The sequence below is a fragment of the Phodopus roborovskii genome, unplaced genomic scaffold, assembly GCF_943737965.1.
Source record: "Phodopus roborovskii unplaced genomic scaffold, PHOROB, whole genome shotgun sequence".
Classification (NCBI taxonomy): domain Eukaryota; kingdom Metazoa; phylum Chordata; class Mammalia; order Rodentia; family Cricetidae; genus Phodopus; species Phodopus roborovskii.
The window spans coordinates 1-12,582 of record NW_026125100.1 but is presented as its reverse complement, the minus strand read 5'-3'; positions in this window follow the sequence as shown (position 1 = coordinate 12,582).

Genomic DNA, 12,582 nt, shown 5'->3' with positions numbered 1-12,582 from the left:
ACTGAACTGGTAAGGAAATGGCTCATTTTCAAGCGCCCAGTACAAATGTCTACTACGTGAAACATGCACTGATAATCTAAATTTGCCACATGAACAAGGCCTGACCTTAGTCCAGTCTGTGCCAAACAAGTGATGGAATTGTTCTACTATGATTTTCCGAAAGTACCGCTTGCTGGTTAAGATTATGTGGTCTCTGGAGGTGAGGTGGAGCTCAGTGGTGGAATGCTTGCCTAACAAAAGTGAGGTCCTGGAGTGAGTCCTGAGCACAATATACAAGAATAACAGTACTACTCCTCCTCATCATCATCAATAAAACAGGGCTATTATGTTTTAGCCATGGTTTGAGTGTATACTCCAAGGCTTAGATGTTGAAATTTAATTTTCACTATGAAGGGTGGGAACCTTTTTATGTATTTGATGTGCATGGGTGTTTTGTCTGTATGTACATCTGCACACCAGAAGAGGGCATCAGATTCTAGACTACACTTATAGATAGATGGCTATGAGCCACTATTTGGGTGAAAGTTAAACCATTACATATGGTGTTTGCTTGAAGGCTCATCTTTGGGAGGAGGTTGGGATTAGATAAGGTCATCAGGGTGGAGTTCCCCATGACTAAATCCTGGAGACTCCACCTGAAGGAGGCCTGAGGGACAAACATGCTCCCTGACACATGCTCCCTGACTCCCATCACAAAAAACAAACAAACAAACAAAAAACCCTGTGCTGCCTTGGGAAATGATCCCCCTAAAAGGCCACCAGGAGATCTAACCCCCTAGACCTTGGACCCTCTTTATGTTAGTCTGTATGTGGTGCTTGACTATTGGCAAACAGAAAACAGACTAATACTGTTCTGTTACAGCTGTTTACCATATGCTTACAGATGCTACCAAGTTCTCAAGTGCCTTAGGGATTTGCCTTCAGTACTAAAAATTTTAGTTGTTAGTATATAAAATACAATATAACCAGACTAATGTTTAAGCTAATTTTTCCATCAATAGAAACTCTGATGTTTTCACATTAATTATAATTATAATTTATAAATATAAATATAATTATAATTCATATGTTATTAACTCAAAGAAATGCAGAACCAATCATGCCCACGCTTGCTGTGTATCAGAGACAGGTGAACTGCACATGTGGTGGGTGGGGTCTCTCCCAGGACGCTTAGAGAAAGGGGTTATGGTGACAAAGGGAATGGGGATGCCCAGAGAAAACAAGCCCTGTAAGAGAGGTGAGCCGCTCTCAGCAGGGTCAAGGGAAACTTGGTGACAGAAGACAAACCCCAAACCTATAAGCAGTTCCACCTGGGTTATCTGACTCAGGAACTTCTCAGAGGCCTCTCCAGAGGAGTCCTTGAGACAGCAGGCTTTCCAGTCCCTGGGGAGGGATGCTGGGGAGACCAGTGCCTGGGGAGGGATGCTAGATGACCAATGCCTGGGGAGGGATGCTGGGAGACCAGTGCCTGGGGAGGGATGCTGGGAGACCACAGTCTGGCTTATGGTATGTCTAAGTGTGCCAAGAACTTCCTAGTTCTTGGCCCTGAAAATGAAGCTGACTATGTAATGTGACTTAAAGTGCTGCCAAGTTCTCCTGACTGCCCAGTGTGTGTCATCCACGGTCCTTTCTCAAGTGTAGCTTAGTCTCTTCCCTAGAGAATGTCCACAAGCTGAGAGACATTGATTCCATCTTCCTTCCAGGTCTGATACTAAACACTGAACAACTCTAGTTTTAGTTCCCTGTGTTCTCTCCTCAAACAAGCCAGGGACCACAACTTCAATCATCCAGGGTGAAGCTGTGATTCTCTTGCCCTGACCACACAGTAACCACCAGGTGCCGCTGTTCCTGATGTCTTCGTCGTCACTAAAAGGCTGGACTGCTTGCCCTCCAAGTAGACTGGGTTCAGCCTTTTCCTGCCAGACCCTCAAGCTCCTTGGCCTCTGACCCCACCCCTACATTCTGGCACACCCACCATCTGGATCAACCTCCATGTGCTTTCTGCCCTCAGAATCCTTGGTGGTCAAAAGCCGGCAAGGAAAAAGGAACTGCAAGTAGCACAGTCCTCCTATTTCAGTAAGATGTGATTGCTTAGGCCAGTGTGCCACTGTGGACAGCGCTTCCTCCACCCTTTGCTAGTTCCCGTTCCGCCGTCCGAGAAGTAAACTCAGCTTCCTGTTTCACAAGACTGCCACTTCCACATCCAGTAACCCATGATCAGAGGCACTCTACATAGAACTGAAGATGCCACCCCAAACCGTGTCTCCTCTACATTCACCTCAACTCCCTTGGTTTCATCCCTTGACAAAAAGTAAATAAATCTATTCTCCTATCAACCCCCGAACCCTTCTTATTTCTGAAGGAAAAAAAAGTTATTTCCTCTTTGAAACTTGATTTTTTTTTTTAAACCTGCCTGGCCTCTTAACGAAGTCGAGTTGGCTACTACACTTTATTGGCCTTCTCTGTACTCCATGGCTGCCTCTTTACAAACTTCTAGACCTGGCTATCTGAAAAAAAATTGTGTTTATTGGTTAATTTGTTTGTTTACCGCCAGCCAGGTCCAGTGTTAATAAGACTACTAAGGAAATTGACTACCATGATGGTGCATGCCATGATCCATTCCTATCCACACACTACAAACCACATTAGCTGCTAATCACACACCAAGCAAACTGAGTAAACACTGGCTATGTTCATGAGCCTCCATGCGCGTGCGTATGCGCGCTGGGAATTGAAGCTGGGTCCTTTTATTTTATTTTTTTATTTATTTAAATAATCCTTCCCTCGCCTTCTCCGGGCAATCTCTTTTGAATTGTCCCTGGTGGCAATCTACAAGTTCTGCTCTTTGTCTATTTCACGCATATATTTTAATGACTTCTTTTGGCCTTGTGCTGTGGGCTTCTGTCCACACGGCTAAAAGGCTCCTGGATATCTAAAATCCACAGATCCAAAATGGAACTCATTTCCCTAAACTCTCCCTCCCCATCCTCCAGCTTGAGCATCCTTCCTCCCTCTCACTCTCATTCGCCCATCCCCTGAACAGCATCCTCCGGCTGCCGCGGGTCAGGCAGGGTCCAGGCCGCCAGCGTGTCACCGGCCTGCGGTGGACACGCCCACGCAGCCCTCGGACCGTGGCCACGTCTTGGGACTGGCTGCGTCGCGGGGCGCATCCGTGGGGTCTCCAGAGCTGGCCCGGGGATCGCGCCCAGAGCTACCCCGCGACCACGCACAGCTCGCGAGCACCCGAGGCCCCGGCGCGCGCCTATTCGGGCAGCGGCCACTTCCACAGGGCCGCGGCCTCCTGCGAGCCGCTCCGTGGGCGGCGGGGCTGGCACCGGGGTCCGGTTGGGCGGACGCTCACCTTGATCCTCTCCACGCCGGCCTCCAGCTTGAGCTGCTCCACCAGGCGCTGCAGGGCGCTCACGCTCGCCCCGGAAGACATGGCGGCAAAGACTGCGCGCAGCGGGCCGGGCTGGGCGGAACCGTGGCCGAGCCGGGTGTCTCCGCGGGGCGGGGAAACCGCCGCGCCCGCCCCGCCCGCCCCGCCCCGATGTCCGGGCGCTGGGGTCGCGAGCTGAGCTGCTTCATTGCAGCTGCCTCACTACAAACCTAGATGGCGCCTACTCTAGGAAGGGCAGGGCGCGGTAGTATTTCCATGAAAAGACAAGTTCAAGAAAATCCTGCTATGCGCGCTGGGAATTGAAGCTGGGTCCTTTTATTTTATTTTTTTATTTATTTAAATAATCCTTCCCCCACCTGCTAGTTGGGAAAAAGAAAAAAAAAAAAAAAAAAAAAAAGAACCCCAGCCTGGTATTGTTGGAACATAACGAATAAAATTACACCAGCCCCTTCACCCTGTAACTATGACCATTGTTCCCAGTCTTGTCCTGAGTTTCTTCTTTTAGTGTGCACATTTGTTTTACAAAACTGGGATCATTAACCTGAGGTTTTGGGGGGTTTTGTTTATTTACACCTACTATATGATTATGCCGCCATTCTTGTACTCCATCCTGTCAGCACAAACTAAACAAAAAAAAAAAAAAAAAAAAAAAAAAAAAAGGCAGTTATAGGGTGGGCTTGCTAAATGTAAAGCCCAGAGACTTTAAAGCAGTGCTCTGGGTTGAGTGGTGGGCTCAAGAGCTTCCATGTGGATAGACTCAGCGGTGCTGCCAAGAAAATCCATATTTTCTTTTAATCCTGCCTAGACAACCCAGAACCAAAATACCTCTTTTCTTATGGTGGTGGGGAAGGAATTCCCCAAACAGATCCCCCTGGTTTGTACTGAATCACCCTTCCCTTAAACTGGTGGTGGTTCTCCACCTTCCTAATGCTGCGACCCTTTCATACAGCTCTTTATGTAGTGACTCTCAATCATAAAGTCATTTTTGTTGCTACCTCATAATTGTAATTTGGGAGTCGAGACACACAGTCTATTGGAACCGGCCCTTCTAATTAGTCCTTGTCACGGAATCCAGCAATTGGGGATTGGGCTGAGGAAGTAGCTGACCTGCAATGTAGCAGCCACAAAGCCCTTAACCACATCCTTAACCCAATCGTGGCTCACAAAGTATTCGTTGCTGACTTACCCAATTTCCCTGTTGCCAAGTCCTCCCTATCTGGACGAAGTCACACACACACACACACACACACACACACACACAAACACACCCAGTAGCCAAACTCCATTCAGGGAGATTTTTTCCCCCATTCTCAAGCCCCTCAAACTGAGGCAGTCCTATGGACCACCCCAACTCTGGAGCTCCATCTGGGGTGCCATAACAAGGTACTGGATTTCATAACAAGGACTAACTAGAAGGGCCTGTTCCCATGAACTTTCAGCATGCAAACCTCCCTCTCAGGGTGTTTCCCCGAAGAACCCAAACTTAAGACACCCAGTCAAACATCACAGTGGAAAATTATTTTTCCAAAGAATAACTGAGGTATTGTAAAAGTAAGAAGAGGTAGTATAAACAATTTTTTAATTTAAAGGCCTTAAGGCAATGGTTCTTACCATTGCACAACCAGATCTTGATTTATTGACTACCTTATTACTTAATACCACAATTAATATACAAATTGTGTTTCTGCCCTACTTCCTAGGCAGCATGCTAAAAGTAGAATCAATATTTATGCCAAACCTGGGGGCACATGCCTGTGATCCCATGACTTCACTGGCTGAGTAATAAATAACTGAGCCTTAAGTTTCAAACCAGGGACAGATGGCTGAGGTATCTAACATACCAAAGCAGACCTGGTTGCCAGGTTCTCCCTGGCATATCCCTCCCTTTCACATGGGTCTGTGGAAGACACAGAGGCACTATAAGGATGAATTTTAGCCTTTTCCAGCTTCAGGGGGCTCAGTCATTAGCCGTCCTTAACAAAGGGCTTTTTTATTATTATCCTATTCATACCTTTAACAAGTTAATTTCTGTATACAAAAACCTTTTATCCCCAAAGGGACAATGCCAAATGCAAATTTTCAATTAAGGGGCACCTGGTTTGCCAAATTCTCCCCCAACCAAGTTTGCACAGGCTTTGCACATTTAGGAAACTCTCAGGCAAGATTTACATATTTATTTCAACGGATAGTTGAGACAAAAGACTGATTAAAACTAGGTGCTACCACTACAAAATCAAACCAGCTACAAAAATCTGTAGGAGATCCCCCTCTACCCTGAACTCTTCAGCCCAGGGGCTGGGCTGCCCCTTCCCCCAGAGTCCCTTCCCTGTATAATCCAGACAGGGTCATGTCCACCCTAACTCTCCTTGCCTCTGACTATGCTCTCCCACATATCTACAGTTAACTGCCTCCCTCCACCTAGGAGCAGTCATGCCCTTCCTGCCCTTTTATTTCTCTTTTTCATGATGAAAATGTTATGATAAAGCGAGACAGGAACCTTGGCAGATTCCATGGCAGGTGGGGGATGGGGGGATGGAGGGTAGGGGTGGGGGGTGGAGGGTGGGGGTGGATGGAATCGAGGGGGACATGCCAGGAAGACAGATTTAAGTGAAAAGTTTTATTAGAAAGGAAAAGGGGGAGGGAAAGAGAAAAGAGGTAAAGAGGCACAGAGACAGAGAGAGGACAGAAGAGACAAGAGAAGTCCTGTCTGCCCCAGGAGAACAGAGCAGAAAAAAGAGAGGTAAAGAGAGAGAAGAAAGAAGGTGTACGTGGACGGGGTCTTTCTTTTAAAGGGTCCTTTGCACCTGCATGGGGACTATGCAACCATGGAACCCTTGTGACAGGGGAAGACCAGCATAATGCCTGAATCCTTACAGATAAAAACTAAGTTTAAAAATAATGTGGGTTAGAAAACTGTCCTCCTTCCTTCCTCCCTTCCTTCCTCCCTCCCTCCCTTCCTTTTTCTTTCTTCTTCTTTCCCCAAGACAGTTTCTCTGTGTAGCCCTGGTTGTCCTGCAACTTGTAGATCAGACTGGCCTTAAACTCAGAGATCCACCTGCCTCTGCCTCCTCAGTGCTGGGATTTCAAAACATGCACCACTACCACCCAGCAATCATCTTTTATTTAAAAAAAAAAATGTGAAAAATTTAAACTTTCCTATGACATGTACTGTGTCTTATGATATGCACTAACAATTTCTCACTGAGAGACCTGTATTTATGCCACAATTATTATACAACTTGCATTTGTTTTTTATTTTAAAAATAAAATATGGTGTCTTCCATCTTTTAAATGCCTTGAGATTGAAATCTCCTATATTCTTTATATAGTTTTTAAATGTGTGTGTACATATTCCTGTGTTTCTGCTAGAGACGGGCATGGCATCCCCTGGAGCTAGAATTACAGGCTGCTCTGAACCACGTGATGTGGGACTAGGGAACCCAACCAGGTTATTCTTCTAGAGCAGCCAGTGTTCTTAACTGGGGCCCATCTCTCCAGCCCATCCTGTATAACTTTTGTGAGCTATGTTGTAAAACCTGCCTAGTGATAGGAGCTAGGCTGAGAGCCCTCTCTAGCTGAAAGCTTCTTTGGTACTAAGGGCATAGCAAGGAGGTGGGAATATACTCCTAGACTGCCAAGGACCGAATAGAACAGCCGTGTGTTAAAAAGAAAAGCCAGAGAACTCAGTGCACAGCTCAGTCTGAGGGGTGAAAGGCTTCTCCGCAGTGAGACCTGGACCTTGAGCACATGCTATGCAGATGGCTAAGAGGAAAAGGAAACATTCCAGTGTGGAGGGGAAGTGACGCACACTGGAGTGGATAAATGCAAAACACACACACACACACACAAACACACACACACACACACACACACACACACACACACACACACACACAAGGGCATTGGTAGATAACAGAAGACCCAAAGCTGCTCATCCAAAATCAGAATCACTGAAAACTAAAAGCAAAAAAAGTAGACTTGTTTTTGTCATTTTGGTGGGAAAAGTAGCTGGAATGCAGTTATGGATAGGGCTGTAAGGGTATGAATCAGGCTGGAGGGTGCCGGAAGACTAAATAGTATTTCACAGTGGTTACGAAATGTGAAGGAAAGGGTCAAAGGGTTCTGCAGCAGAAGCCAGGACAGATGCTGGCACTCAGAATCAGGAGACAGGCAAGGACCTGAGATGAGTAGGAAAGAATAATGTGGAGTTTGGTTCAGGATAAAGAGTGATATTGATATCTGCAGACCCTAAGGCGCTGGAAATGTTTAACACCGAGGTGTCCATGTGAGAGAGTCATCTGCACAGCACTTACCACCAAAGCAACGATATTGGACATGAAGACTTCGGGGTTGCCAGGGTTAACATGATGCCACACTGTGTCAGCCAGGAGGCAGGAATGTCTAGTCTGGGCCCCTCTGTCATGCCTGCACCCACTCTCTGCTCCTGACCCCCTCTGTTGTTTCCTATTGTTCTTCAATAGGGATGCTCTGATTTGAGAAAAGCAGCTGTTTGGTCATGAACGCCTTAAGAGGAAGGTACGCCACCTCCACCTGTCTATCTGTGTGGTGACTGTACTTCACCACGGTGACTTCTCACCTAAGATTTTGGAATCAGGCACATGGTGGTGTGAACCTGGGAAGTTAAGGCAAGAAGAATCGCTCCAAGTTCGAGCCTGCTGGGGCTACACAGGGAGTCTGTTTCACAAAGCCAAAGCAAACTTTATCTTCCTTTTCAGAAAGTCACCCTTCACCTAATGGAGTAGAAGCTTTCCCAAATGGGCCAGACTTCCAGGGCTCTGGAGAAATCACCCTCATATTTATTGTAAAAACTTTAAATCCGTAGTTGGGAGAACATCAGCTTGTGTTTGATATGCCAGTTTCCAAATCGTTTCCTTTGTGCCTCACCCCACCCCATATCTATGTGCACCAGGCTGGCCTCAAACTCACAAGAGATCTGCCTGTCTCTGCCTCCCGAGTGCTGGCATTAATGGCACTTGAAATGGCAGCTAGGGCTTCCATTCAATCAGCATCTCCAAGGTTTAGGTGTTAGATATTTGCTGTTCTTCTCACACCTCCCCCCCAAATAAACCCAAAGGAAACACAATGGGGTTTCTAAACATAAAGGCAGTAGAACTAAACTACTTCTCTAGGCTTGTTCTTTTTCATGGAATGTTTAAAGAATCCTGTGTACCAGCCTCAGTGTTTAGATTCCAGGCAGGAGGTCTGACGGGTGTTGCAAGGCTGCAGCTTATTTATTCTTCTCATACATTACATCCCAACTGCAGCCTCCCCCTCCCTGCACCTCCCAGCCCCCTGCCACACCACTCTGCTCTCCCAGACCCACTGCTCCTATTTTCCTCCCAGGGATACCAGCCGAGCAAGGCTTAACAAGAAGCAATAAGACTAGGCGCAACCCCTCATACCACAATCCCTCACGCCAAGGCTGGGCGAGGTGACCCAGAATGAGGAAGAGGGACCCAAGAGCATGCAAGAGTGACACCCCCCCCAACTCCCACTGTTAGGAGTTCCACAAGAACACCAAACTAACAACCATAACATATATGCAGGGGAACTAGCACAGACCCATGCAGGCACCGTTTGTCACCAGTCCATAAGCTGTGAGCCCTGCTTAGCTGATTCTGTTTACTTGGTGTCCTTGACCCCTCTGGCTCCTACAATCCTTTCCCCTTCTTTCATGGGGTTCCCGGAGCTCTGCCTAAGTTTGGCTGTGGGTCTCTGCATCTGCTGTGGGAGGAAGCCTGTCTAATGACAATTAGTCTAGGCACTGATCTATAACAGAGTATCATTAGGAATCCTCTCTCTCTCTCTCTCTCTCTCTCTCTCTCTCTCTCTCTCTCTCTCTCTCTCTCTCTCTCTGGTCTCTGAGCTATCTAGCCTTGGGTTCCTGGTCATCCATCTAGGCAGTGTCAGGCATGGGCTCCCCTTTCATGGAGTGGACCTCAGAGTAGACCAGTCATTGGTTGGTTGACCACTCCCACAAGTTCTGTGCCTCTGTCCTCACCCCACCCCCAGCAGAAGGATAAGATTATAGGTGGAAGGTTTTGTGGCTGGGTTGGTGTCCAGTCCCACCATCAGAAGTTGCATGGTTAAAGGTAGCCAGTTAATGCTCCATATCCTCCATTACTGGGAGTTTATGCGCCATATCCTCCATTACTGGGAGTTTATGCTAGGGTCACCCTCACAGTTTCTACTGCACTAGGTTTCCACATCTCCCCTCAAATGCCCTCCAATCCCAGTACTCTCTTCCTGTACTCACACTCCATTTCCCTGGCTCCAGGCAGATCCCTATTCTTATTCCCACGTGCAAAATCTATTTGATTTCCCCTTCCCAGAGAGATCCATGCCCTTTAGAACTCTCCTTGTTACCTTTCTGGGTCTATGGGTTGTAGTATGGTTATCATTTACTTAACAGCTAATATCCAATTATAAGTGAGTATATACCATTTTTGTCTTTCTAAGTTGGATTACCTCACTCAGATTTCTTTTTCCTGATTCTATTTGCCTGTAAATTTCACCATGTTATTTTCTTCTAACAGCTGAGGTAATACTACATTGTGCAAATGTACTACAATTTCTTTATCCACTTGTTGTTTGAGGGACATCTAGGTTGTGTCCAGTTTCTTGCTAATATATTTAAAGATGCTACGAACATCGTTGAGCAAGTGTCTCTGTGGCACAATGAACCATCCTTTTGGTATGTGCCTGAAGAGGTCAAAGACAACTTAACCAGACTATCACCATGACTAGCTTTACAGACCCCCAGCCATTGAAGTAGGAATAAGTTTCACTTTACAGTAGGCAACCATAAATTGGCATTACCCAGGAATAGACTGATCAGCATTTCATGGGAAAATACCTAAAGTTCCAACTGTTAAAGTAAGAGCACCAGATGTCTCTAAGCCCAGCACACACCTATCCCCTTTCGCCAAAACACACCCCTAGGCAAATGTCAACCAATCAAGTGTCCAAAAAGATGAAAACCCCCTCACCTCAACCCCTGCTATGATAAAAACAAACAAAACAAAACAAAAAAAAAACCTACCCCAACTGGGCTTTCTAGGCCCTCTGAGGGCCCAAGCTCAAGCTTGAATAAAGGCTCTTTGATTTTGCATATGAATTCGGACTCCTTGGTGATCTTTGGGGTTATCTTGAGACTTGGACATAACATGCCCAAGTGGTATAGCTGGTAGATTGGGTCTCAGTTTTCTGAGCCAGCAAGAACAGTCACTGGTGTTTGTTTTTTGAGACAGGGTTTCTCTGTGTAGCCCTGGACTGTTCTGGAACTACTTCTGTAGACCAGGCTGGCCCCAGATTCAGAGATCCACCCGCCTCTGCCTCCCAGGTGCTGGGAGGTGTGCACCACGATGCCTGATTGGCCTCCATTTCTAAATTGTAAGGGCTTGTTATGTCTAGTTTCTTGAGTTTTTTTTAAATATATTTTGGATATTAGCCATCTATTATATGCAGAATTGATGAAAGCCTTTTCCCATTCTATAGGCTACCATTTTGTCCTACTGAGTAGTCCTATTTATTGGATCTTATTACCTGCATTATCAATGTTTTCAGTTCAGGGGGTGGTGTCCTGTGCTAATGTGTTCAAGGCCATTCCCCATTTTCTCTTCTATCAGGTTCAATTATCTGGATTTATATCTTTGGTCCACTTGGACTTGAGTTTTGTTCAAGGTCATAGATATGATCTATCTGCATTCTTCTACATGCAGACAAGTTAGACCAGCACCATTTGTTGAAGATGCTTTTTTTTTTTTTTTTTTTTTTTTTTTAAATTGTATCCTTTTGGCTTATCAAAAAATTGGGTGTCCATAGGTGTGTGGATTTATATCTCGGTGTTCAATTCATCCCACTGATCAACATGTCTGTTTTTATGCTGACACTATCCCGTTTTTATTACTATAACTCTGTATTACAGCTTGAAGTCAGAGCTCAGGATTGTTTTAGCTATCTTTTTTTTATTCCCCCATATGAAGTTGGAGTATTATCCTTTCAGGGTCTGTATAGAACTGTGCTGGGATTCTGATGGGGAATAACGGGACTGCTTTTTCATCTTTAGCTGATAGGATAGCCAATTTTACTATGTTGATCCTATCAATTCATGAAAGGCAGCAACTTATAATTTATAGAACTTGGAGAATTCGTAATACACCAATGAAGAAAGGGCTAATAGCAGTTTTGTTATGAAGGTATTTATACGAATAAAATCCAAAGGGCAATTTTTCAGACCTCAATTACGTGAGCTGATGATAATGAATGGCAGCAATGAACACTATGCTCTCACAACGAACCCACCTACTCCCTACACTAGTGAAGCTATAAGGGCCTCTAGTCTTCTCTAGATGTTTCCAAAATGGGGAGATTTGGTGTGGGTGGAAGATGGGCAGAGTATTGCGAAGTATGGTCACTGTATCAAGCGATGGCCTTTCCTTCATCCTGAGATCTTAAAGTACAGTGACTTGAGGGGAAAGACTGCCATCTTTCTCTAAGAGTCCACCTCGGTTCATGCAATGACTGTGTCCACACTCCCACAAGAACAATATTCTACAAACACAGAAATAAAAAAGACCCACACAATCCCCAAAGACACACAGTTTTTCATTGTCAACTTGATACAACCTAAAGTTAATTGGGAACAGTGCCTCAATGAGGTTGGCCTGTGGGCATGTCTGGTGGATTGTCTTGATACGTGATGTAGGAAGACCTAGCTAACTCTAGGCAGCACCCTTCCCTAGCAAGGAAATGCTGAACAATATGGGGAGGCAAAGATACAGTTCTCTCCTTGCTCTTAACTATGGGTGTGATATAATTCAGCTGTTTGAGTTTCAGTCTTTTCCCAAAATGATTGACTGCAACCTAGAATTGTAAGCCAAATAAGCCCTTTCCTCCTTGTGTTGCTTTTTGTCAGGGTCTTTGTCACAGTAAAAGAAATGAAACTAGAATAATAAAGTCAACCAGAGAAGTCTTGGAAAGTGTTGAGGTACTGTTATTTTTATCCTGGTCCTTATACGACAAAAAATTTTTTGTTCACAGATAATAACCAGCAATGTGTGCTAATTATATGATTCTCCATAACTCAAAGAAGTTACATAAAACATTTCCACCTAAAGTTTATAGAACTCTAAATAATATATCATTTCAGAATCCCAAAG